General features: G+C 35.3%; 1 protein-coding gene across 1 annotated transcript in view; it reads left to right on the top strand.

Moving 5' to 3' along the window:
* Positions 1–1024: 1024 nt before the first annotated feature.
* Positions 1025–24561, top strand: part of arhgap15 (Rho GTPase activating protein 15) — an 826317-nt gene continuing 802780 nt past the window's right edge. The window contains exon 1 of the mRNA XM_069935033.1: positions 1025–1128. The gene's annotated coding sequence lies outside the window, so the exon portion shown is untranslated. The remainder of the gene's footprint in view (positions 1129–24561) is intronic.

Genomic DNA, 24561 nt, shown 5'->3' with positions numbered 1-24561 from the left:
ATTCAGTATTGTTGTTTTTAACCTAACCCTAACCCTAACCCTAACCCTACAAGCCCACTTTTAAAAATCTCATACAAATTAATGCATGACTGTCAGAAAAAAAATTCAGAACAAATGGAAAAGAAAAAAATTATGTACATGTGGAAAGGCACACTGTAAATTCTTATCATTTTACTCTGTGTTCCTATTATCCCATGTTAATATCATGTGTTTATGCTTGTATACATGATTTCCTTCTTGATTGCATTATCTTCTTTTTGAAAGAATGTTCATCCACAGATGAATCCTGATTTATTTTTCCTTGGTCATTGACTAACCTCATGAATGTTTTTGACATCTTCTGACTTTTTAATGGAGAGCATGACTCTTTGCCATGTGGCAATTTAACTCATCTGGAAATCTTCTGCTGAATGTTGGTAAATGCTTTTTTTTTCATTTCTGCTGTTTTGAGATGTTATAAAGAAACTTTGCTCCATTTAATTATGTTCCATAAAATAAATTTAGAACTAACTCTTTGAGGCAAAATTATTAGCTGAAGGAACCTGTTTCTGCAATAAAATGTAAAATTAGCATTTATACAGATAGGTGTTGCTTTGTTAAAATGAAGGCAGTTTACTTAATGACTTGGATCTTTCTATTGCTTACAAACTATTTTCATGTGTTTGATAAATATGACCAGACAAAAAGGAGAAGTTTCCAGAGGTGCCCCTCATGAAAAAATAAAATGCACATCAATATTTAAACATTTCTTTAATTAATGAACCTCCATGCTAATCAGGGATTTTAAAAAATGTCATACACTCAAAAAAAGGTCCATGTTTTAAAATTTGTAAATGTGATGTTCCATTTCAAGAAATGTTGAGCTAAAGTGTTAATGTTCTTAGCGGATATTCTACTTTGTTAGAAAAATTAACTCAACCAACAGGATGTGGTTTAACTTTGCAGCCTGTCTGTAGACTCTTTCGCTGACATCCCAACGTACAGCCACCAAGATTAGCTGCGTAGATTATTACAGTCATACATGTGACCATTGGTGGATTCCTTCATTTGTTGAAGAATGCACAAAACTGTTGCAGCTTAATGGCAGTTTGAATAGACAGAAGCAAGCTGAGCTCTGAGAAAGAACACGTGAGTATAATCCAGCAATGACTAGATTTAATTAGTTCATTTAATCTTATTGGTGATCTTCAGTTACTTGATGTTTTGGTGCAGAGGTAGTATATTCATGCTTTATAACAGGTTCTTGTGAATAAATCTGCATTTGTAAGAAAGATATTTAAAACCTTTCACTATTTAAACCTCGAGATTGTATGTTGCATGACTCGGTTTCAAGTGAAATTTTCTGTATGCGATCTGATCTAAAGGAAGTGATCAAATGGCTGGGCACAAAATGAAGACTGTGACAGTTTTATTTAAAATAAAATTGAATGCTAATTATAAAACAGAGATTGGGTTTGCATGTGGGATGGAAGAGAATCTAAGCACTTAATATTTTGGTTGGCTTGGACAACCATAATTTAGACATATTTTACATACACCATTACAATATTTGATATGCAACCTGTAATCAACTACAGTGAACCACAAAAGTCTGTAGACACATTTAAATAACTACTTCCCATATCACTTCAGGCCTACTTATGACTCCCTTTCAATACAGGTATTGCTTTTAGATCCCATCTGCAATCCACTTGTGAACACAAATGTAAAGTGCACCCATTTTAACCATGTTGCTTTGCTTGATAAAATTCTGTCAACTGGCTGTGTGCTTTCGAAGTCAAGATGAACCAAGTTTTCACTGCTGATCCAAGTTTTTTTTGCTGGAGTATTTTTCTGACAGTAAGTTGAAAAGGCTTATATGCTTTGAGGAACGTTTGGGGTGAAAATTAAAAAAAAGGTTTAGATTAATTTCTGTGAGGCATTTTAATATGTAATTTAAAAATATAATTAACCCTGTTTATTTTTTCTTTTTAAAAATATTTATGTTGATATTTTACATTATAACCAATAAACAGTAAAACAATTAAACAATGTGCTACAAGATGCAAAAGAAATATTTTGGAATAATTCTCATGATAAGGAAATCCAAAGCACAATAATGACATTAAAGTAAAATTTAACAACAAAAAAACAAAGAAAAAAATGAAAAAAATATCAAAACTCATCCTCGAGACAAGGTTGAAAGTTGACCTACATAAATCATGTGACACCAACTTGGAGATGGACAACGGAGCACCAAAGTTAATTTTTAAATGTGTTTAGGGAAGACCTGATAATTTTGTGCCTGAAGCCTATTCTACTCCTCAAGTCATCACCTTTATTTACCATTCATACCATGCTCGCAAGGTAAAGACAAGACAACTTTTCTCCAGGACCATGGAGCATATTTCTATAAATATAAGAATATAAGTTAGAATAGAAGCTAAACACAATAAAATAGTAAAAATAATAAGAAGTATACAGTAAAGGTATACAGTAAAAGTATCATTCTACAATCAGCTTGGCTGCTCCCCAAGGCAGATGTGATGATGGTAGGCAGCATTCACTGTGGGTAAATAGTACTGATCCTGAGTTGTACCATATGGATGTCTAATTGTGTATTGCCTTATTGCAATAGCATATTTCTATTTTTCTTTCTTGTTCATTTTTTTTTGTGAAAAAGGATATCAGATAATGTCAGCAATTGCTACACATTATTAATTGCCATTGTTAAGGCATGGTCAGTTTCCACCTTGAACTTGCACCTCCAGTCTCTCTTTGTATGTTCTTTTCCAACCTTTTGGTGATTTTGTTAGTTTCAAATTCCTCCTTTTCTCCGCTGTGTCATCAATATCAACTTTATCAAAGTTGATGAGTAAGTTCAGTTTTGAAACTTCAACCTTGTTCAGGATTGATTCATGAGATTGACTTGTCCTTGTGCTGCAATTGTATTTGAGGCTTGCAATACTAGCTTCTGATAGCCTATGAAATAACTAGTCATGTTGTATTTTCCTTCATTGACCGTGGTATATAAAGAACCCAAAGACTGAACCTATAATAACTATCCTCTTTTTCAGTGCAATAAGCTATTTATAAAGCATTTCACTTTAATTTATGGTGATTATCATTAATGTTTTGCTGTTTTATCCTACAAATAAGTGAAAATATTCTGTACGGCCACAGACACTCAGTGTTTCGGAAGGGATTCTCTGTTGCTTCTCTTTCTCTGACTGTAAGGGGTGCTAGGCATTGCTAATGGCAAATCTTTGTCTGCCTTATGTAGACTATAGACTATTTTAGGTAATATTAAATTTCTGTGTTATTACATGACAATAAATGAAGCTGAACCTTGAAAATTGGTTTTGTAGCATCAATAGACTATAATTTAAAACAGTTTTATTTCACCCTCTTGGCAAAGTGTTTTGAGACAAAACTAGTTAAAGAACTTTTTCTTTCAGAATGTCTTTTGAACAAGAATTAACAATTTTTTTCTGTATTTTTTTTACTTTTAATATCCTCACTGAGTCAATTATCTCTCCAAATTGAATTGACTAAACCAAACACATGTCAGAATTTTACATGGAGTGACTTTTCAACTTTAGTTTTATTCTGGTTTATCCCTTTGTGCTGAGACACTCTAGCTGAGTTGTCTTCTATATGGAAAAATGTTGGTACAAACAAAAATGCTGTGCTCTTGCCACAATGTTAATTGCAAATACTGGTTGAAAATGACAAATCTTTAATCAATACATTTGAGTTGTACTGAAGTAAATTGCTCAAGGTTCAAATTACTGCAGATTTATTGTGGTTTTTATTGTGCTTTCACAAAATTAAATCTAATTAATGGGGCAAAATATTTTGAACATTGAGTTTCATGTCTGTCTTCTTCCCACTTTTAGTGAAGGATGTTTAACATCATACTTCAAATAGGAAGTACACATTCTTTGATCTTCCAAGTAACTGGGCTAGCACAATACTACTTTTATGAGATTGTGTATTTTAAGACTTCACAATGATCCTTTTCACATTAATGATCCACATCTATGCATTCCAGGCATATTGACAAATTTTGGATGAGACATTTGGAAATTCAGGTGATGGTAGAAGTAGTAAAAATAAAGGCAAATATCAAGTGATAGGATCATCAGATCAAGCAGATGAAAACTAATATGGAGAATTGAGAATTGATGTGTTTTTGGAAGAAGTATAAAGGAATATACAGAAAATAAATCTCTGGTGTCCAGTATCTAAGGGGACTGGTAGATGTTGGATAAGTTAATTTTCTAGTTACTTGAGGTTGTGTGGATTGGAGAACTAATGGCAAAGCATGCCAATTTTAAATTTCCATATTTTTTACCTATTTATTTTCCTTGTTTTTTTGCCGGTGGCTTGAGGCTGCCAGTTGCCTGTATTCCAGATAATTGGTTTTACTGTATTCTCAATAAAATGGTACAATCTTTAAAAGATGTGTATAGACCGAGAGGCTGATTGGTTTACACTGATGCACTTTTGGAGAATGAATTGATGAAGGTGCAGAGAAAAGAAGATGTAATGGATAAATATTGGGAGGAATTTGGTAAGATTAGTGGGTTACATACATACACACATTTTAAAACAGATCTTATTTGAAAGACTGAAGAATTCATATTCAGTAACATTGCATGATCAATGGAGAATTTATGCACATTTCACAAGTAGGTGCCACTTGACATCATGAAATGAATAGCCATTGTTTTGGAGGCAACTAACTGGCTGATTGCAAGTACCTATAGGGTGCTCACAGAAAGATCACTGCTGGGTTTTGTTTATCTAAAACAACAGCTTGACCAAGAGAGGAGAGCTCCCGTGGTTTGCTGAAGAAGGTGGGGTTTTTTGCAAGTGAGAGAGTCAGAGTCACATGGCTTCTTTCTGGCAGTTGGAGAGAGAAAAAGAGAGAGAGAGAGAGAGAGAGAGAAGACCAATCTCAACAATCTCTCTCAGCCAGTGTGTGTGACACTGAAAGCATCTGAACAGTGCAAGCCAGGAAAAGTTGGTTGGAAACAGAAAGTTCCAGAGCAGTGAATGGCTGGAAGTGCTATCTGTCTGATGTTTCACTTGGAATAAAAGGAACAGAAAGGAACTCTGTGTTAGCCTGAAATAAAGAGGTTCTCATCTGGAGAACCCTAATGAGGCAAGTTTAATCAGCAAGACCTTGAGGTGACTAATTGTGGAAATCCTGGAACAACAAATATCTCTCTCTGCAAACCCTACAAGAATCTTCCTGAGTGGTAAACATTTACCTTACAAGCACCAAAACCTGGTGAACTTTATACATGTTAAATTCTGTGCACAGTATAAGAATTGACTACATCCAGAGAACTTAGAAGAAGGAGAAGTGAGATTGAACTGTGAACCAAAGAATTTTTCTTAAATTTACACACACATTACATACACGTGCGCTTAGAATTAGAAGGGGGTTAATGTGGGTTAGATAAGTATAGAGATAAGTTAAAGTTTGATTCTGTTTTCATGTTTAAAGATAATTAAAAACAACTTTTGTTTAAGTAACTATTTGTCTTGATGATTGACTATTGCTGCTGGGTTTTGGGGTCCTTTGGACTCGTAACAAAGAGAACACTTTTGAAACTCCAGCTAAATAAATAAAATGGAATATCAAGGAACAAATTACATCTTTAATTCTCTGAATACTTTGATACAGGAGGATTGTGTAAAGTTGTATGCTCTGCAGTCTTCAAAGATTTTCACAGCTAAGGAAAGTTCAGGGAATTTCAAATGGTATCAAGTTACACTGAGGTGCAAGGGAATTTGAGATTTGTTCATTTACAGCAGGAGAAATTAAGTTAAGATTTAATACTGTTCAAAAGTTTTTGATTAAATGTTGAGGGAGAAAAAATGCTTCTGAAAGTCATATCATATGAGGCTATAGTTCAGGGGTGGCCAAACCATGGCTCACAGTTGTCTTAAATTGTCTATTGTTCAATTAGGAAAGTTGCAATGCAGAAAGAAATTCTATATTAATCTGCCAACCAGCACATATGTTGGATGTTGGAGGTAACAGGAGCAAGGAGAATGAGCACAGGTCAGAATTTAACCTAGGTTGCTGAAGCTATGAGGCATGAGGGAACTGATCAAATGCTTTTGGTAAGATGCAACAAAGCAAGGAATAGACAAAAATGGGAAGAATCTCAGAGTGTGGAGAAAGAGAAACTAAGGAGTTTGTAGCTAATGATACTTAAAAGTAGCAGGTTATGTTAATAAGATAATCAATAATCAATAATGATCCTTTTGGTTTTTAGCTAAGACATAGATTGTAAGAGTAAGGATGTAATGTTAATATTATCCACATATTTTTAGTACTGCTCACATTTCTTGTCGTCATATTGCCGGCAATATATTTTTGCAGTGGAGGAGATTTATGAGTTTGTTTCCAGGATTGGAAAATTATAGCTGTGAAAATAGATTGGATAGTTTGTGGTTGAAAACTTTGCAGGAAAAAAAAAGCTGAAGGGAAGCTTAATTGAGGTATATAAAATTATGATAAGATCATGGTGGAATAAATCAGACAGACCTATTTCAGCAGATTGGCAGAGATTTAAATTAATTAGTGAAAGGAGAGTAATTTAAAAAATCAGTATAGTTGAATTCTGAACCCACTGACCAAACTCTCGTGATATTTAAATAATGTTTGGATATTTATTTGTCACCCTGTGAGAAGAAAAGATGATAGACCTTGTTCTAGAAAGTGGAATTTTTTTTTAACCTGACAAATATTGTGGACCAAATGGTCTCATTTTGTGTCATAAATTACTATAAATCAATGACTTAACTGATTCTTTGCCAGAATAACATCAGTTCTGAAAAGAACCATTAGCCATAGTAAACAAGAATGTTTTTTTTTTCCACTGACTTGTGTAAAGATCTGAATTAAATAAAAGAACTGGAGAGTTAAAATCAAAGTGGCCTAAAGAATGACATTTTCTCATCTGTAGTAGAAATGTCAGCTCAAAACCAGGAGCTGAAAAACAAAAGTTGTGAACTAATAATTGCCTCGGAAATTATTGATATCATCTTCACTGCGTAAGTTGTGTTACAGATTAATATATCTGTACCCATTTTACATCTGGCTGTTGTTTTGAACCAAGATCAAAATTATTGTACTTTGGAAATATATTGTACAGAAAGAATAGAGCAGAGTTTGTTAAAGTGATATGGAAACCAGTGACATAGCAATCAACACACTGCGATACACCTGTTAAATTTTAATTTAAAGTAAACAAATTTAAGCTTTTTTTATAGCCATGGGGAAAAATCTAATGTTACTAGCTGGACAATTAAAAGGAATTTCTGCTTAAAAAAAAACAAATAAATGAGATTTGCATGAGCAATGATAATATGACAACAGATTATTTCAATAAAAACAAGGCCTTTAGAGAATTTTACTCTAACCTTTATACTACTGAATTAAAGGATGATTATGTTCCATTGTCAAAATTTCTGGGTCGGTTGAATTAACCTTTACTTTCTCAAAGGAAATATACAAGTTTAGATAAAACCCATCATTACAGTCAGGTAAATCTCTAGGACCAGAAGGATTTCCTGAAGAATTTTGTAAATCCTTCTCCAAACAGCTTGTTCCCCACTTAAATTTAGTATTAACTGACTCATTTAAAGAAGAGAAGGTATCTTTATCATTTAACGAGGCTTATATCTCTCTTATTTTAAAAAAAGGGAAAGAGCCAACAGAATGTACTTAACATCATTACTTAACATTTATATGAGGATTCTATCAAGGTTTTAGCACATATATTAGAGAATAAAAAAATACTGTTTGTTATAGACTCTGACCAAAGTGGTTTTATTAAAAATTGTTATTCTTATTATAATATACATTGATTGTTGAATATTCTATAGTTTCCTTCCACTCCATTGATAGAATGTGTTCTTTGATTAGATGCCAAAAAATGTGTTTGGGAATGGGAGTACCTATTTGCTGCACTAGGCAAATTTAATTTTGCCCAGATTTTATTAAGTGGATTAAATTATTAAATTAATCCCATCTAATTTATAGCAATCAGATATGATTAATTTTAACAGGGAAACATGGCAGGGTTGCCCATTGAGTCCTTTACTTTTTGATATAGCATTGGAGCCATTAGCTGTTGCTCTTCGACTGAGTGGAGAATTTAATGGCATAATTAGAGGAGGAATTGATTATAAACTATCACTTTATATTGATGATTTACTGTTTTTTTATTTCAAATCTTGAAATTTCTATACCAAATATATTAATTTTATTTGATAGATTCAGTCAATTCTCAGGTTATAAATTAAATTTACATAAGAGTGAACTTCTACCCTGTCTTGGGTAAACTTATACCTCTCATTTTGTTCATTTTAGATTGGTCACAGTGTTTGAGCTACCGAAAGAAAATAGACACACACACCGAGAGCAGTTCAGATTATACAAATGTTTATTACAAATTCAAAAGCTGATTGGATAAAGAGGATAAAATATTGTTTCTTAGGTTCTTTTTTTCTTGACTTTTGAACAAATGAAAGAAAAATACAATATACCAAATAACACTTTTTTTTATTCTATCACCTTAAATCATGTTTAAAAAAGAAATTAGGCATGAATTTTAGACTTTCTGAACAGAGCCCATTTGAGTAATCAATAAATCATACATTTATTGAGATACTTATTACTAATATGTGTATACAATTACAAGACACAATGCAGAAAAAAGAATTATACAAGTTTTTAAAAAATGGAAAAAAATTTAAATATACAAATTCATGATGTGGCCTGGTCAAGATTGTGCCAGGAGAGTGTAATTAATACAATTAATGTTAGATATCAAATGGTTCAAAATAATTTTTACACTAATTATACTATACTCCGTATAAATTACATGGACTTAATTCAAATTGTTTGACAAATATTTCAGATGTAACAAAGAAACAGGAACTTTATTACATGCAGTTTAATCTTGTGAAAAAGTGGGAAAATTTTGGGAAGACTTGAATATATTATTGAACAAATTATGAAGATACAGATATCAAAAGATCACAATAATTTTGCTTGGTGATTTATATGATAATGATACTAAACTGTAGTTAGACAAATATCAACAAATATTTTTGAGTGTATCAATAGCGGTGGCACGGAAATGTATGGGAATAACATGGAAGTCATAAAATTTTATGTTTGGATAGATAGCAGAGGGAAATTCAAAATTGTATACCATTGGAAATGATTACTTATAATTTAAGGAATCAACCTGAGAATTTTTATATAATTTGGAAACCATATATGGATTTCATCAGTAAGAGACCATCCACATTGTCCGTAACACCCACTCCTCCCAATTAATATGTACGGGATAGAATAATATGTTAGGACTATATGAATAGTGAATGATAAATAAATATAGCTTTTTTTTCTTTTTTCCCTTTTTCTTTTGGGGAGAGGGATGGGAATAAGATGGGAATAAGACGTAATTTTGTATCGTCTTTATTACATTATATTGTTTTATGATGCAAATGAAAAATAAATTTTTCAAAAAATATTAGTTCAGGAAATAAAAATCATAGCAGTACAGTTAATGATTTGAGTCTGAGACCCTTCACTAAAACAGGGGGGAAAAAAGTACAAACAAGGAGTTAAACAGAACATGTCATCAGACACTGGGATTGTCATGCAAAAACTCAGCAGGTCACACAGCATTTCTTGTAAGTAAAGGGTAAGTAACATTTTGGGTTTGAATCCTTTGTCAAAAAAAAAACAATTTAGTTTTAGGTTGCAGAGAAGGTGAGGGAGTGTATAGGAGGGATAAAAGACAATATCTCTGATAGGGTGAAACCAAATTGCTAATGGGGCAGTTGAAATCAGATTAACATGCTTTCCTGATGTAAAATTCTGCAACTTACAAGATTTTGGGATAAGCAAAGCAAACGAGACTATGCAAAGAAAAAAAATAAAATGATGACACGCAGAAATGACCAGTTTCGAAACAGACAGAAAAAAATGAATACCTAAAGTTGGAGAGCTCACATTGAGTCATGAAGACTGCAAATTACCCAATTAGGAGATGAGGTTATGTTGCTTAAATTTACATTAGGCTGTTGTAACAGTACAGGAAGCCACAGACAATAAGTTCAGAGTGGGTACGGCATGACAAATTAATGTGGAATAGATGGACATGTACTGTAAAATAATCACACAATCCATATTTAGTTTTTTCTAGTGTAAAAGAGACCACATTACGTACACTTAATGCAGGAGACTAGAGATGAGTATACTACAATTGAGTATAATTATTTGATAATTAAACAAATTATAATTTCCAGTAGCAAAACAACCAGACAGCCATTTAAACAAATAATACTTCATATTGAATATCGTTTGGAATGGTAAATTAATAATTTTAATTAATGCAAAGGAAAATGTACTTATAAGAAATGTTGGCTCATAATCTAATTGTAACTGAAATTTTAATAATTGAAAATAATTGTAAAAGCACATTAAACTGCTTATTAACTATAAGTAAATACAAAAGTCTGCAGATACCATGATTGAAGAAAAAACACAATGCTAGAGAAACTAAGCAGGTAATATCTTTGTAATAGCAAAGATAAATATACATAACCAACATTTCAGGCTCAAGGTCTTTAATTTGCCACCCCCACTTCACCCTCTCCACCCCATTGCCAGGGAGGATGTAAAGATGATTAGAAAAAGCTCCAGCAATCTCTTCCTTCACTTCCCGTATCATCCTGGAGTTTATCTCATTCAGCTTTGGGTACTTATCAATCCTAATGTTTTTAAAAAGTTCCAGCAATTCCTCTTTCTTAATGTTAATATGCTCCAGTACATAAGGTTGCCCATTACTGACCTTACATTGACTAAGTTTCCACTCTCTGGTGAACACTGAAGCAAAGTATTTATTTAAAACTTCCACTACTATAAGCTTCTTTATATTTACAGATCTTGGATTGATATCCAAAGGAATAAAACTTAATTGAGGCAATTGAGCAGTAATTATTTTTTAGTGATGTTTTCTACATATTTTAACATTGGTGCAAGCAATCCTTAACCTTCTAAATTTTCCAAAAATACAATACAATAGATGTGAGAAATCTGAAATAGAAACAGAAAATGTGGTTCATTCCATAACTCATTCTGGTAACATTGATGTTTTTCTACCATATAAGTACAATGGTTTTACACTGTTTCATTTAACTGAATGCTGATTTTCATACAACTTTTGAAAGAGCAAAGTAATGCTGACAGCACCTTTGTATTTTCATGTTTGAATGTGCAAGGCATTATTTGAACTGGTTAGTGTGAACAAAATTTAATATTTTTGTTTCAGAATTTTATGATTTTCCATTTCTACTATTATTTGGAAGCAATTCAAGGTCCAGGCCATGTCTTCCTAAAATTTTTGGCACCTTTCAACTTGCAACCCATTTTAATTCTTAACTTGTTTGAAGTGTGAGTTAATGACAGCTTTACAAGTCAATAGACTATCTGGAACCAAAACCTCAACCAAACAAAATAGGAACTGTGGCATGAAAAAAAAACAGATTAGGATGATGAATTGAGAAAGAGAAAGATAAAGCAAGCAAGGAAAAAGAGTGGAAAATAATATATATATCTATATATATAGATATATATATAGATATATATAGATATATATAATTGACAATGTTCCAAGAGAATTAACACTTTATAATTGTTGATTGACAAATTTGCACCTTTTCAGCAATTTTCATGACATGAGAAATATATCTTGGTTATCAGATCTTGTTTCACGCTTTAATTTTAATTTAAAAATATTGTGCAATCATGTTCCCTTACAAAATGTGGAGATGAAGTGTGTGTTGGGTGGGTGGAAAGTTGTAGGGAAGAGAGCACAAGAGGGAGAAAGGTATTTATATAGAAGTAATATTAGGGCAATGTCAATAAACTAGCAAATGGTTGAGATTAGAGCAGAGTACTGCAGAAAATCTGACATTATGAAAAACCAGAAAATGTTTGAAAAATTCTGCAGTGAAGCACCATCTGCTGAAAAAAAGAAGAAAAATAAGGCTAACATTTCAGGCCAGTGACCTTTTATATCAGAGATTTACAACTCCTGGCCCCTTTATTAGCACAGATGTTTAATTGATATGTGTATAAGAATTCAGTTAAATTCTGTTTCTGCTTAGTGAAACTATATATACAAGTGGAGGAATGGGTGGTGCAATACCTCAAACTCTTTAAGGGAGCATAAAAGATGAAACCCAACACTGTGTGTTAAAGTGGAGAGCCTGAAACTGAAATACATATACCTCAAGGAATAAAAAAAGGTTTTTATTAAGTTAGAGGAATAGTGTAGACAAGTGGTTCTCAACCTTTTTCTTTCCAATCCCAAACTACTTTAAGTATTCCCTATGCTATAGGTGTTCTGTGATTAGTAAAGGATTGCTTAAGGTGGTAAGTGGATGGAAAGAAAAAGTTTGAAAATCACTGTTTTAATCGTACCTAATTGACTTGTTCTGTGCACAGTTTCATAACTCTGAAGGAAATGGGCCAATAACAATTTTTCTCAAGCAAAATATTTCAGTAACAATTGGGTCTAGAGCAGTAATTCTCAATCTTCCCTTCCCACTCACATACCACCTTAAGCAATCCCTTACTAATCACAGAGAACTGATGGCATAATGATTACTTAAAGTGGCGTGTGAGTGGAAAGAAAAAGGTTGAAAACCATTGGTGTAGGGATTATTTTTGTCTTCACCAAAGTGGAATTAGGTAGAGTAGATAACTTATCCTTTCTAGAACTTGCATATTTTCATTCCATTAAAATATAAGAAATGTACAAATGGAGAAATTCTCTCAAGGAAAGTTGAATAACATCCACATGCTCTACCATTCTCTAGCTGTGTTCTGACTCAAATCATGATCCAGATTTGGAGAAGCTAATGAGGAGTCACAGAAAAGGTCATCTTCCATCTGAGATGGTGACCTTAATGAAATTGTTTGACACTTGATTAATGACACATATTATTGATCACTTGATTAGATTTGAGGGCTGCAGATTCTTGAATATATATTTTGTGTGCAGTTTAATAATGGCCTGTTGTTGCTGTACTGCAATGTAATTCTATTTTCAATGTGCAAATTACAAGATTAAAAACCACACACTTCTTAAATTAGAAGTTGTTGAAATGTCTTGCAGCTGGAAATTGCAGAAACCCAATTCTGCATACCATTCTTATTCTGAAAATAATTTCTCAGAAATAAGTTCTGCTTCATTTGTTTCATGGAATCAAATAATTTCTGCAAACTAGACCTTGAGCTTTTGTTTCCCCATTTTTGTTTTGCCGCGAATTGACATGGAGAATTGTGTCCTGCAGTGTTTATTTTTTATTGGATGCAAGATTGTAGATACATACATAAAGATTCTGAGAAGATCTGTGGATGTGGTAACTTCAATATGTGTAATAATCCATGTTATTATGGAGATCTGATTGAACAAGCACCAATCAGCTTTCATTACAGATATAGCACAGGCAATGCTATTATTTAATGTTATGTTCCACCCTATTGCCTTCTTGAAACCTCTTATCATTGAACACATTTGCTCTAGCATGAAGGCTTGTGCCATATCCAAGTCACTTGGAGATCAAAAAAATTCCATTAGCTGTTGGATCATTTCTTCTGGCTCCTTGGGTAATTGTACAATTTGTTGGTGCTTTCTTGCAGCTGTAAATTTTCAGTAATCCATTGGGAATTATCTAACTGATGCTGAAGTGCTTGGTTGATATTTTGTGCTGAAATCTGCTGCTGTCAGACATGAATAGCCTGGTAGGCTATCGAGAATGATTAGGAGGATGAGGAAAGACTTTATTAGATTCTTTCAAGAAGGAGGAGGAAGAGGAGAAAGGGTCTTACCAGCAGGATGGGATTGCCTGGAGAGCAATTTTCTCACTGCAACTATATTGAAGACCTATGCTTGAGAAGTTCTTGACTCAACTATGAACTGTATCAGTAAACATCCTAAAATTAGAAAGACCTGAGCCAAGGCTGTCAAGAGGCCTTCATGTATCGTGCTCCTTTCAAGCTGAATTCATTTTTGCAAGCGGAAATGGAGCGAATGTAAATATTTACATATTTTACAGGCTTCCACCAAGATGCCATTGGCTGAATATGCATTACCTTTCTTTCATCTCTTGTCAAATCTCCTATTTTCCTGAACCAAACAAGAATTTATTGCTTCAATGTTGAGTTGGCAATGTGTGAAGCAGGTGTGTGCCTGTCACCCTGCCAATATACACAGTGCCTTCATTATGCAAACTGGCTGTCTACACCAGATATATTTGTATCACTGCAATAAATCAAAGATTATCTGCTGGCTGACAAAAATATTCAGCACCATCAACAAAAGAAAATGTATATTCCAAACCAATTTCATAATGTAATGTTACTCAATGAATAGAAATATATCAAATGCCCATGTACATTCCTTTTCTTGCTTCCTTTGGCTCTTTTGTTTCTGCAAGGTGGTTTATGAGAACAGAAATTCATATGAAAGGAGGCTGCTGGGCTTCATTTGCAGGGTTGACTGATGGCTTTAGAGGAAGAACTCAAAATGCTTGAGCTGAGAAAGTTTGGCTTTTGACCGTGTCATCATCAAGGTCCAGGTTGCTGTGGTCTGGGCTCAATGGTTAATAAAGGGAAATATTTCTGTTTCAAAAGTGTCACACATTAGAGGACGTGTTTAAAGTGAGGAAGAGTAAGTTTATGAGAGATATATAAGGCAAGTACTTTACATAGTACTTGCTAGTTAACTAACTAGTTAAGGTGGGGGGGGGAGGGAGGAAAAAAACTAGCTTATTAGTGGAAGGCAGCAAACTCAATGTTCATGCCCTGGGGATGGAGGGTGCCCAGATGAAAAATGAGGTGGTGTGAAAGGCCATGTGAGCTTGAGAGTGAGACTCAGAATTGAAATGGTTGGCTTTGGGGAGGTCGCTTTTGTTGCGGACAGAGAGGAGGTGCTGGTTGAAGTCTCCCATGTAGAGAAAGCCACAAAGGGTGCACTGGATGCAGTAAATGAGTTATTTGGAGGTACAAGTGAAGTGTTCTTTGGTGGTACAGGTGAAGTGGTCATGGAAGAATAACACCTCATTTTTCATCTGGGCAACTCTCTAGCTCACATGTCGGACCATGGCCTTTTACACTACCCCACCTTGACCACCCACAGATTGGGGGAACAACAGCTAATCGAAAATTTGCTCCTCGCAAATTAGCTACATGTTGCCTCCATACAATTTGACAATATTCCCTAACATGTTTAATTACTACAAAATCCTGTGGGACAAATTGCAATTGTGAAAAGCACTGTTTAAATATGTCTTTCTCTATTTTGTAAATTATATTTAGTATATGGCTTCAGTCAATTCAAATTGGAAACAATTAAATAAGAACTTGATATAAAGACCCATTTTGATGTTTTGACACCATCGGGCTGTGGTCCCCTTCTCTTCTTGCTTTACATCAGTAGTTCTTAAATTTTGTTCTTTTCAATCACATACCACTTTAACCATTCCCTATCCCATAGTGCTCTGTGATTAGTAAGGGATTGCTTGAGGTGGTATTTGGGTGGAAAGAAAAAGTTTGAAAACCACTGTTTTAATCGTACCTCATTGACTTGTTATGTCCATGGTTTCATAACTCCAAAGGAAATGGGCCAATGACAATTTTTCTCAAGCAAAATATTTCAGTGACAATTGGGTCTAGAGCAGTGATTCTGAACCCTCACATACCACCTTAAGCAATCCCTTACTAATCACAGAGCACCGATGGCATAGGGATTATTTCAAGTGGTATGTGAGTTGAAATAGAAAGGTTGAAAACCATTGCTTTAGACCTATGACTTGTGGCTCAGTGCAACAACACCATATACAAATTCACAGGCGATACCATGAGAGTGAGTTGTATAAAAAGAGATGAGTCATCAAATTAGAGGGAGATTGAAAATTTGGCTGAATGATTCGCTCAATGTCACAAAAACCAAGGAAGTAATTATGGACTTCATGAAGGTAAAACCAGAGGTCTACAGTCCTAAGCTCAATGGTGTAATCAGAGGTGAAGAGAGTTAGCAAATTTATATTCATGGGATTACAAATTGGATTGTAACAGGAGTTTAACTTGCCACTTTTGCAGGTTATCTACTTGTGCACAGGTCAATTGGTGGGTAGTATTTTTTTTAAAACTGCACGGGTTGGCAAACCACCTTGGAGGTGGATTATCTACCTATGTACACACACCATGTAGCTGCTGGTGGTCAATTTGTAAATGATTGATGGCTTCTCAGGTAGAAAATGATGTCAGCATTGTGTGCAATGGCCATCTTCCTTACCCATAAACCCCACACTGCTGGAAAGCCAGAGCAGTTTCAGCAGTGTATGGGATTATGGGTAAGAAGGATGGCCATTGCTCCTGACCCATTTTTGCTCCCTGCCCATCCACTTTGTTCCCCACAGGCCCACTCCTCATCTCTGACAGCCCATGCCGGTCTCCTCTGGCCCATTCCGCTCCCCTAACAGCCAACTCTGTTCCCTGCCAGCCCAAATGTATTCACCCACTGGCCTTATGGCATTCTCCCCTGACCCCAACAGCATTCTCCCCAGCCCCAACTCCATGTTCCTCCCCCAACCCCGACAGCGTTCCAACTCCACGCTCTCCCTGGCCTCAACAGCGCCTCACCAACCCTGATTCCTTTACCTTTTGGAGGTCAATACAGGAGATTTCCTGCGGGGCCTCCACTGACCAGGCAATTAGGGTCTAGTGTGTAAGGGGCTGCAGGGGCCTGTAGGATACACAGGTCCCAAGCAGCCCCAATTGGAAAATGCTTACTATTTCAAAGGACCTTTCCAGGACCTAGCATACTAATCTCATTATGAAGAAAGCATTTCAGCACCTCTACTTCTGCAAGAATTATCGGAGGTCTGGTATGACATCAGACACCTTGGAAAATGTCTACAGATGTGTAGTAGAAAGTGTGCTGACCGTATGCATCACGGCCTGGTATGGGAGCATCAATACATCTGAGTGGAAAGCTCTACAAAAGGAAGTGGACACAGCCCAGTACATCACAAGCAAAACTCTCATCATTGAGAATTCTACCAGCAACCATCAAGGCACCACACCACCCACAACATGCTTTGTTCTTGCTGCTTCCATAAGAGGCTCGACTCACAAGGTTCAGGAACAGCCACTGCCCCCTCCACCATCAAACTCCTCAACAACATACTCAGAGACTCATTAAGCACTCTTACTTTATACATTTTTATTCCTGAATATTTTTTCTGTCTTTGCACAGTCAGTTTTTTTTTACATTTCTCTCTTTTGTCTACGTGTTTTTTTTTAGTAGAGTTTACAATACCGATGAATAGAAATTCAGTTTATCCAGCAGATAAAGAATATCAGACATGTATTGATCTCATACGTACTTTGACAATGAACTTGAACTTGACTCTAATGACATTCAAATCATGCTTGTTTTCTTCCAATTCATGCAGCAGTCACCTTCAGACCAATATACTCCTGTGGAAAAGATAAATGTGTTAGTTAGTGTCTGGAGTCAGTTATTGTGATTCAAGGATTTTAGACTGAATTTGAGGTTAACCATAAAATGTCCTGAAGCAGGTTCTTGACCCAAAAACTTGACTCTCGTTTTTGAGTCATGCGTATTGCTTTCTCTTTTGTGTTCCTTCATCAGTTTGATTTTAGTTCCATCAAGTGTTGGTGCTATGTTTAAATTAATCATGATTGATGGAGATGTAGTGACTTAAGCAGTGGATGAATATAGTTTTGGAGTCCGGAGGAAGTGATAGTTGAATATTAAAATCACTTGTGTGATATGGAATATGCTTTCATACACTGTATTCGTAACTTGCCACACAAATCTTGACATAGACCTCTGCCTGTATTTGTTCTAATCCCCAGTTTAGCAGGAGCTCTGAGGCTCACCTGTCTTCCCTGCTGATGTTCTTTTATCATTTCTCCAGCTGAGCTTTCAACTCATTTTCTGGATTTTAATTTACAATTGGTTTTATACTTCCAGCTCTTAAAGTATTGCTCCTCTGAATTTCCAATAAATTTCCTGTTATCTCTTGCAAAAAAAAATCTATCCCTTCATTGAAAGATGTAATCGTCCTTTAAGTCTTGCTAATCACTGTAACATTGAATTTTTGTTGATGCATGCAGTGGTGGTGCTATCAGCTAAAAGCAGAACTCATTGAAAAAGGTATCCTGCACAAATTCACCATGTTGTCTACAATGACATTTCTCTGTAAATATTACTTACAAAACTCCCATAATAATTTTACATTCTATTCAACAGTTTCACTTTTTTTTTGCAAATACAAAAAAATACAGTTTATAGCCACTTCACTTTTAAATATCTGCCTGAAGCAAAAAAAAATCAATATTTTAACTTAAATATTTTGTCATTTGTCTTTTAGGATATATAAGTGGGATAAACAACATAAACTGAACACATCACTTGTGAATCTGCCGGGGTTATCTGGTGATCCTCTTATTGGTTCTGCTACATTGAAGAGACTGGCTGCAGACTGAGAGATTGCTTCTTTCAGGACCTTAGCTCTATCTGTTGCAATAGCAGGGATCTCTCAGTGGAAAACCATTTCAATTCCATGCCCCATTCCCATGCCAACTTGTCTGTCAATGGTCTCATGCACTGCCAATCTGAGACCACCCACAAATTGGAGGAACAGCACCTCATATTCTGCCTGAGCACCATCCAACCTGAAGGCATTAACATTGACAACAGGTTGTTCACCATGACCCTTCTGCTATTCATGTTTCTCTTTTCCTCTAGCATTCTCTATCTTTCCATATGTCCCCTTTCCTGCTGCTCTGTTTTCACAGAGCCAACCCAGCACCGACCAGTTCTCACCCTTCCTCTCCTATCCTCCTTTCCATGTCTAATTACCACTCCATTCGCCTGTGCTCCTCCCCCTGTCCAGGAGGTTAAACCCTTGAGAGCAATGCTGTGTCTCTGCTCCCTGCTTGCCTAGGGCTGCACCAGTGGCAGTGCTGCCATTACAGCACCTCTGGCCATGCCACATTTTATGTTGGGGGGGGTGGGGTGAGGTGGGGATAACTTCAGTAGATGTAAAACCAAACATGGTATCAACACTTTCAAGAGCAAAGAGTGTAGTAGAACAATATACAATTATTTCTGAATGTAAATTGCTTATCTTTTTCACTTTTTAAAAAATTGACGGACAAAACACATTAATTTCATTTTATCTTATAGAACGTACTTGGGCATGCAGCATAGAAAAGATATGTTTCTAATGACTGCTTCGTGAATCAAATAAGCAAACTGAGTGCCTTTCTGATGTATTTGGGTCCATAGAAAATAACTACGAAAATTTGTATTTAAATAAATTGAGTGTGTCATGGGGAACTTGAGAGCATCTAATCAGGAACAAAGAAATCCATGCTTATTACAATTAAGACATTTCATGCAAGAACAAAACTTACATTGCAATAACTAAAAATACTGGAAATATACAGGTTCTGAGAAGTGATAAGAACAGTTTATAATGCAGTCAGAAAAAGGGCAATGATTATATCAGAATTAGAGAAAGGAAATATGAATAAGAAAGCAGACACAGGAGATAGAGATCTACTGGAGGTTATGAAAGAGTGCAGGGATATACCATTGCTTATTTATTCTTGAGATGAGCTGCCATCTCCCATCACTTATTACCTTTCAAAAAAGGATGGTGAAACAAATATTTAAACATTGCCATGGGCGAAAATGCTCCCACTATTACATATGATGCCTGTAACATGAATTAAGTACTGATGTTTTCTAATGGATAATTTGGAGGGTAACTTGTGCAAATCACCAATGACTGCCTCTGAGAAGTTGACTTTAGGGCTTGGGTGGTCCTGTCCAGGAAGCCTTTGTAAGCTGTAGGTGTGGATTTTGTGGGTGATACATACTTTAGCACAAGGTGCCAGAACAGGAATGTTTGAAGTTATAGATTATGTTCAACACATAGAACTTAAGCTTAGATGATGTTGGGCTTCTTAGGTGCTAGAGTATTCCATCATACATCCGACAATTGTCTACATGATGAAAAAAGGAATGAGGAATCTGGAGATGAACCAGGATATTTAGCTTTAGTCCTACTGTAGTAATGACAGATGGTTAATCTTCAAAGTTAAATAATTAGCTCAGAATATTGCTGACTGGGAATTCACCAAAAGCATTGCTTTTGAAAATTGAGAGATATAACTGAATATTCTCTTGATGAGTGTGGTCATAGATTGACACAAATGTTACTTGTCAAATGACTGACAAATAGAAAATAATTAAAACTAAATCCTTGTTTGCTTTCTTCGTTTGTTTTTACCATTTGGATTTGATGCTGAATTGTAAGGGGGATTATAAACATTTATAAGATTATAAAGAATATCTGTGTTAATTTCATATGACAGAAGAAGGTATTTAAGATTTTACAATAGTGGAAATTAAATTGCTGTTTTTACTGTGAGAAATGTAATCCTGTAATCAAATGGGTAATAAAATAATGAATCAGCATAAATGCTGTCCTATTCAGTGTAGTGCTATTTTGTGCATTGATTGGAACCCAACTTTTGGACTTCCATTCACATTGTTATCTATCTTAAGCTGCAACTCACAAGTCAATTCTCTTTTTCTTTGGGTAATGTTATCAAAGGATGAGTTCACACCAGTTTCCAGGATAGTCTGAGTTCAATTTGAGTATTGACTGTACAGTGGTACTTATTTCTAAACATATATCAGCTCCAGTTCGCAACAGAGCAATCCTGTGGTGAAATAAATATTGGTCAAAAGTTGAAGTTTGAAAGTTATATCCCTTTAATCCATGGTTCAGTTTGCAACAAATGAGAGATTAATTAATCTGAGTTTTTTTCAATGATTAGCATTTAGCCAAAAGAGATATTGAGAGCAAAAAACAAATGTTATGTTGAAACTTTATAAAGATTTTTATCCAAAGCATAAGATGTCTATGGTTAATCATAGTCACTACTTACATTGTTCCTGAAACTGATCAAAGTTAGAAGGAAAAGGAAACAAATGAGTTTAATCTTCTCAAAGTAATAGATTCATCCCAGTCGAAGTAGAATACTTCTGCTCAAGTCTCCCAATGTAACTTGCTGATCCAATTTAACACATTATCATTCAGATCATTGATATAGATGACAAAAAACAATGGTCCCAGGACTGTTTCCTTTGGCAGACTATTAGTCACAGGCCTTCAGTCTGAGAAGCAATCATCCACCACTACTCTTTGGTTTCTCCTGTCCAGTCATTGTTGAATCCAATTTACTACTTCATCATGAATACCTAGTGTCTGAACCTTCCTGAATAACTTCCCATGCAGAACCTTGTCAAAGGCCTAACTAAAGTTCATGTAGATAACATCCACAACCTTTCCTTCATAGTCTTTCCTGGTAACCTCCTTGAAAAACTCAATAAGATTGGTTGAACATGACCTACTACGCACAAAGCTATGTTATCTATCCCTAATCAGTCCTTGGCTATCCAAATAATTGTCTATCTAATTTCTTAGAACACCTTCCAATAACTTAACTACCACTGACAATGGAACAACATGAGCTACCCTCCAAACCTCTGGTACTACACCTCGGCTAAGGACATTTTATATATTTCTGCCAGAGTTCCTGCAATTTCTACAATCAAGTTTATAAGATAAAAATTTCTGCGCACAAAGCCATGCTGACTCTCCCTATTTAGTCCTTGTCTTTCCAAATAAATATACATCCTCTTTCCCAGAATCATTACTTTGTGATTGAACTAATTTTGTATTTAATAAAGCTACACCAGAATATCATTCCTTAACACATCAATGAATAAGTCATAATCCAAGGAAAAGAAACATTTTTGATGTGTGATTCCTTTGGCTCTTGTGAAATTTGCATATATAAGTATATAAAAAATTGTTATGCAGAAATTTGAAATATGAATTTTAGCAAACTAGCGTAGATTTCAAATCATCCCCTAAGGGGATAAAGCTAAATTCTTTCCCAGTTATTTTTGTAACAAATTGAGTTTTACTTGTTTATTTGGTGAAGATATGAAAGCAATGGAATGTCATGTGTTATTTCAGAGCTGTCATTTATACTCTGTTTCCTCAGTTTGGACGAGTCTATAAGAGTTTCATTTTGATTCAGTGCAATATTAATTCAAGACAACTTTTCTCAAATGAAAACAAATGTTGACATTTTTAGACATGTTGCTTTTTGGTGGGGTCAGATATAAAACAATTAGCTACTGTGTAGAAGCTGATGTGCAGAAGCCTATTCTGTTCTACAGTTTGCTTGAAAGACAAGACTGATGTGAAGAAAACTACAGGGGAAAAAAAAAATAATGGATATATACCATATAAAAGGAAATTGACATATTTGCATAAACACCGTTGTATTAAATACTGGTAATCAATAGTCTGCCTCTCAATTTTTAAAGCAACTTGCCATAATCAGTATTATTCTGAACATCTCAGGACAAGTTGTCAGCCTGTTGTCATCTGATTGCACAAGTACAATTGGACAAACCACAGTTCTCTGGTCCTCAGTGCAAAACACACTGACACACAAAATAATACACATGCAGACAAACACTAAATAGACAGGACAAGAAGATACATAAATCAATAAATATTGTTTCATGAATGTGAGAGTCTTGGATGTTTAGTATGAGAAGTTCCTGTGAAAAGTTGTTCCTCAACCTACCACTGCTGTCTCTGATATTCCTGTATCTCTCTCCTGACAGGATTAGCCGAAAGATGGTGTGTGGAAGGTGGAGGGGTCTTCAATTATGTTGTGTGCACTCTTCAGACAATGATCCCAATATATCACATTGATGGAAGGTGGGAGTCGGGGGTGTGGGAGGGAGAATCTGGTGATCTTATCTGACACTCTTATGATCCTATGGATTGACCTCCGATCCATTTCTCTGCAGCAACCATACGGCCCTGTGATCCAGCTGGCCAGTTTGCTCTCACAGAGCTCCTGCAGAAGGTTGACATGATGTCTGCTAGCCTTGCCTGCTTCAGTCATCTCAGGAAGTGCAGTCGCTGTTGCACCTTCCTGACACATGAGGATACGTTGTGTGCCCACGATAAGTTACTAGTTAAGTGAACTCCAAGAAATCTGATGCTCTCCACTCTCTCCACTACAAAATTGCTTATGTGTAGTGGAGAGTAGTTCTTCCTGGTTCTCTTTAAGTCCACAATCATCTCCTTCATCTTATCCACATTGAGATTCAGGTTGTTTCTCTCACATCATATCACCTCCTCTCCACCTTCCTGATAATTCAAAAGCTAAGTACTATTGATGCTGAAAACCTAAAATTAAACTTGACAAATCTGATAGTGCTCAGTAGTATCTGTGGACAGAATTTTGAAAGGTAATTTACCTGAAATGTTGACTCTGTTTTACACATCACAAGTGCTGAACATTACTAAATTACTTATGATTAAGTTTAGATTAATAATTTATTAAAAGGTGATTTTGCACTGTGGATGGAAGGTTAGAAGAATTTATTTTTGCCCTATGAATTCTTGGTCAGACCTAGCTAGCACTATTTTTATTTTGGAACTCCCGTCCAATTTACTGTATATTCAGGAACATTGATTAAGTTTCTACTTTAGGAACGAGGAGGGACTTTGATAAAGGTAGTTCAGTTGGCCAATGAGCTGGATTTGGATAATCATTCAGAAGGAAACAATTGCCTCACAACTGTTAGCACTGCTTTGCTTTAATTGCAATAAACGGATTACTCAAAATAAAATCAGTCCTGTCATAGCTGCCACAAGGCACAGATATCCCTACTGAAGCATCACAAGGGTCTATACATTTGTCATCAGCACTCCTGCATGTACCAGAAACACAATCCTGAATTTCTCTCTTGAAAAACAAATTAATATAAAATTATTCAAACTTTCGGAGCAGTTGCCAGAAGGAATTTAGATCCTTACTTAAGGTTATGAGATAACTATTACTTTTAGCAGGTCAAGTAGCAGGACTTAAAAGTGCAGTAGGAATATTGGAAGATAAACTAAAAACATTTGGAGAAACACAGCTATTTCAACAAAACAGAATTAGTCAATAGCATTCATTTTGAGAAAAATATATTTTTTCTCTGAGGCAGTCCTTCAAGATCAATGAGTCCCTTCCATTCTGGCTTTGAGGCTTCAGTGATAGTGAATGAAGTCAGCATACGAGCCACAGATACTTCCATAAGTGCTGCAAGAAATACCCGATGGATCAGGCAGATGGATAGTTTATAAAGCTGTGTAATCTTTTTTTTTGTCATTTACACAGGCTTTGGTGTGTTGTTGATGCATGGTCTTGATATTTGCAATGCCACCCCAAATATTCTTTCCCTTCTTTTAACTTTCAAGGGCCAGAGCTATCTCGGTATCTGTGGGGATGCTGTATTTCTTCAAAAAGGTTTGGAATAGTTCATGAATATTTTCCTTGAC

This window comes from Narcine bancroftii, chromosome 4 (assembly GCF_036971445.1).
Source record: "Narcine bancroftii isolate sNarBan1 chromosome 4, sNarBan1.hap1, whole genome shotgun sequence".
In the NCBI taxonomy this organism is placed as follows: Eukaryota; Metazoa; Chordata; class Chondrichthyes; order Torpediniformes; family Narcinidae; genus Narcine; species Narcine bancroftii.
This window is presented reverse-complemented; position numbering and strand designations above follow the sequence as displayed.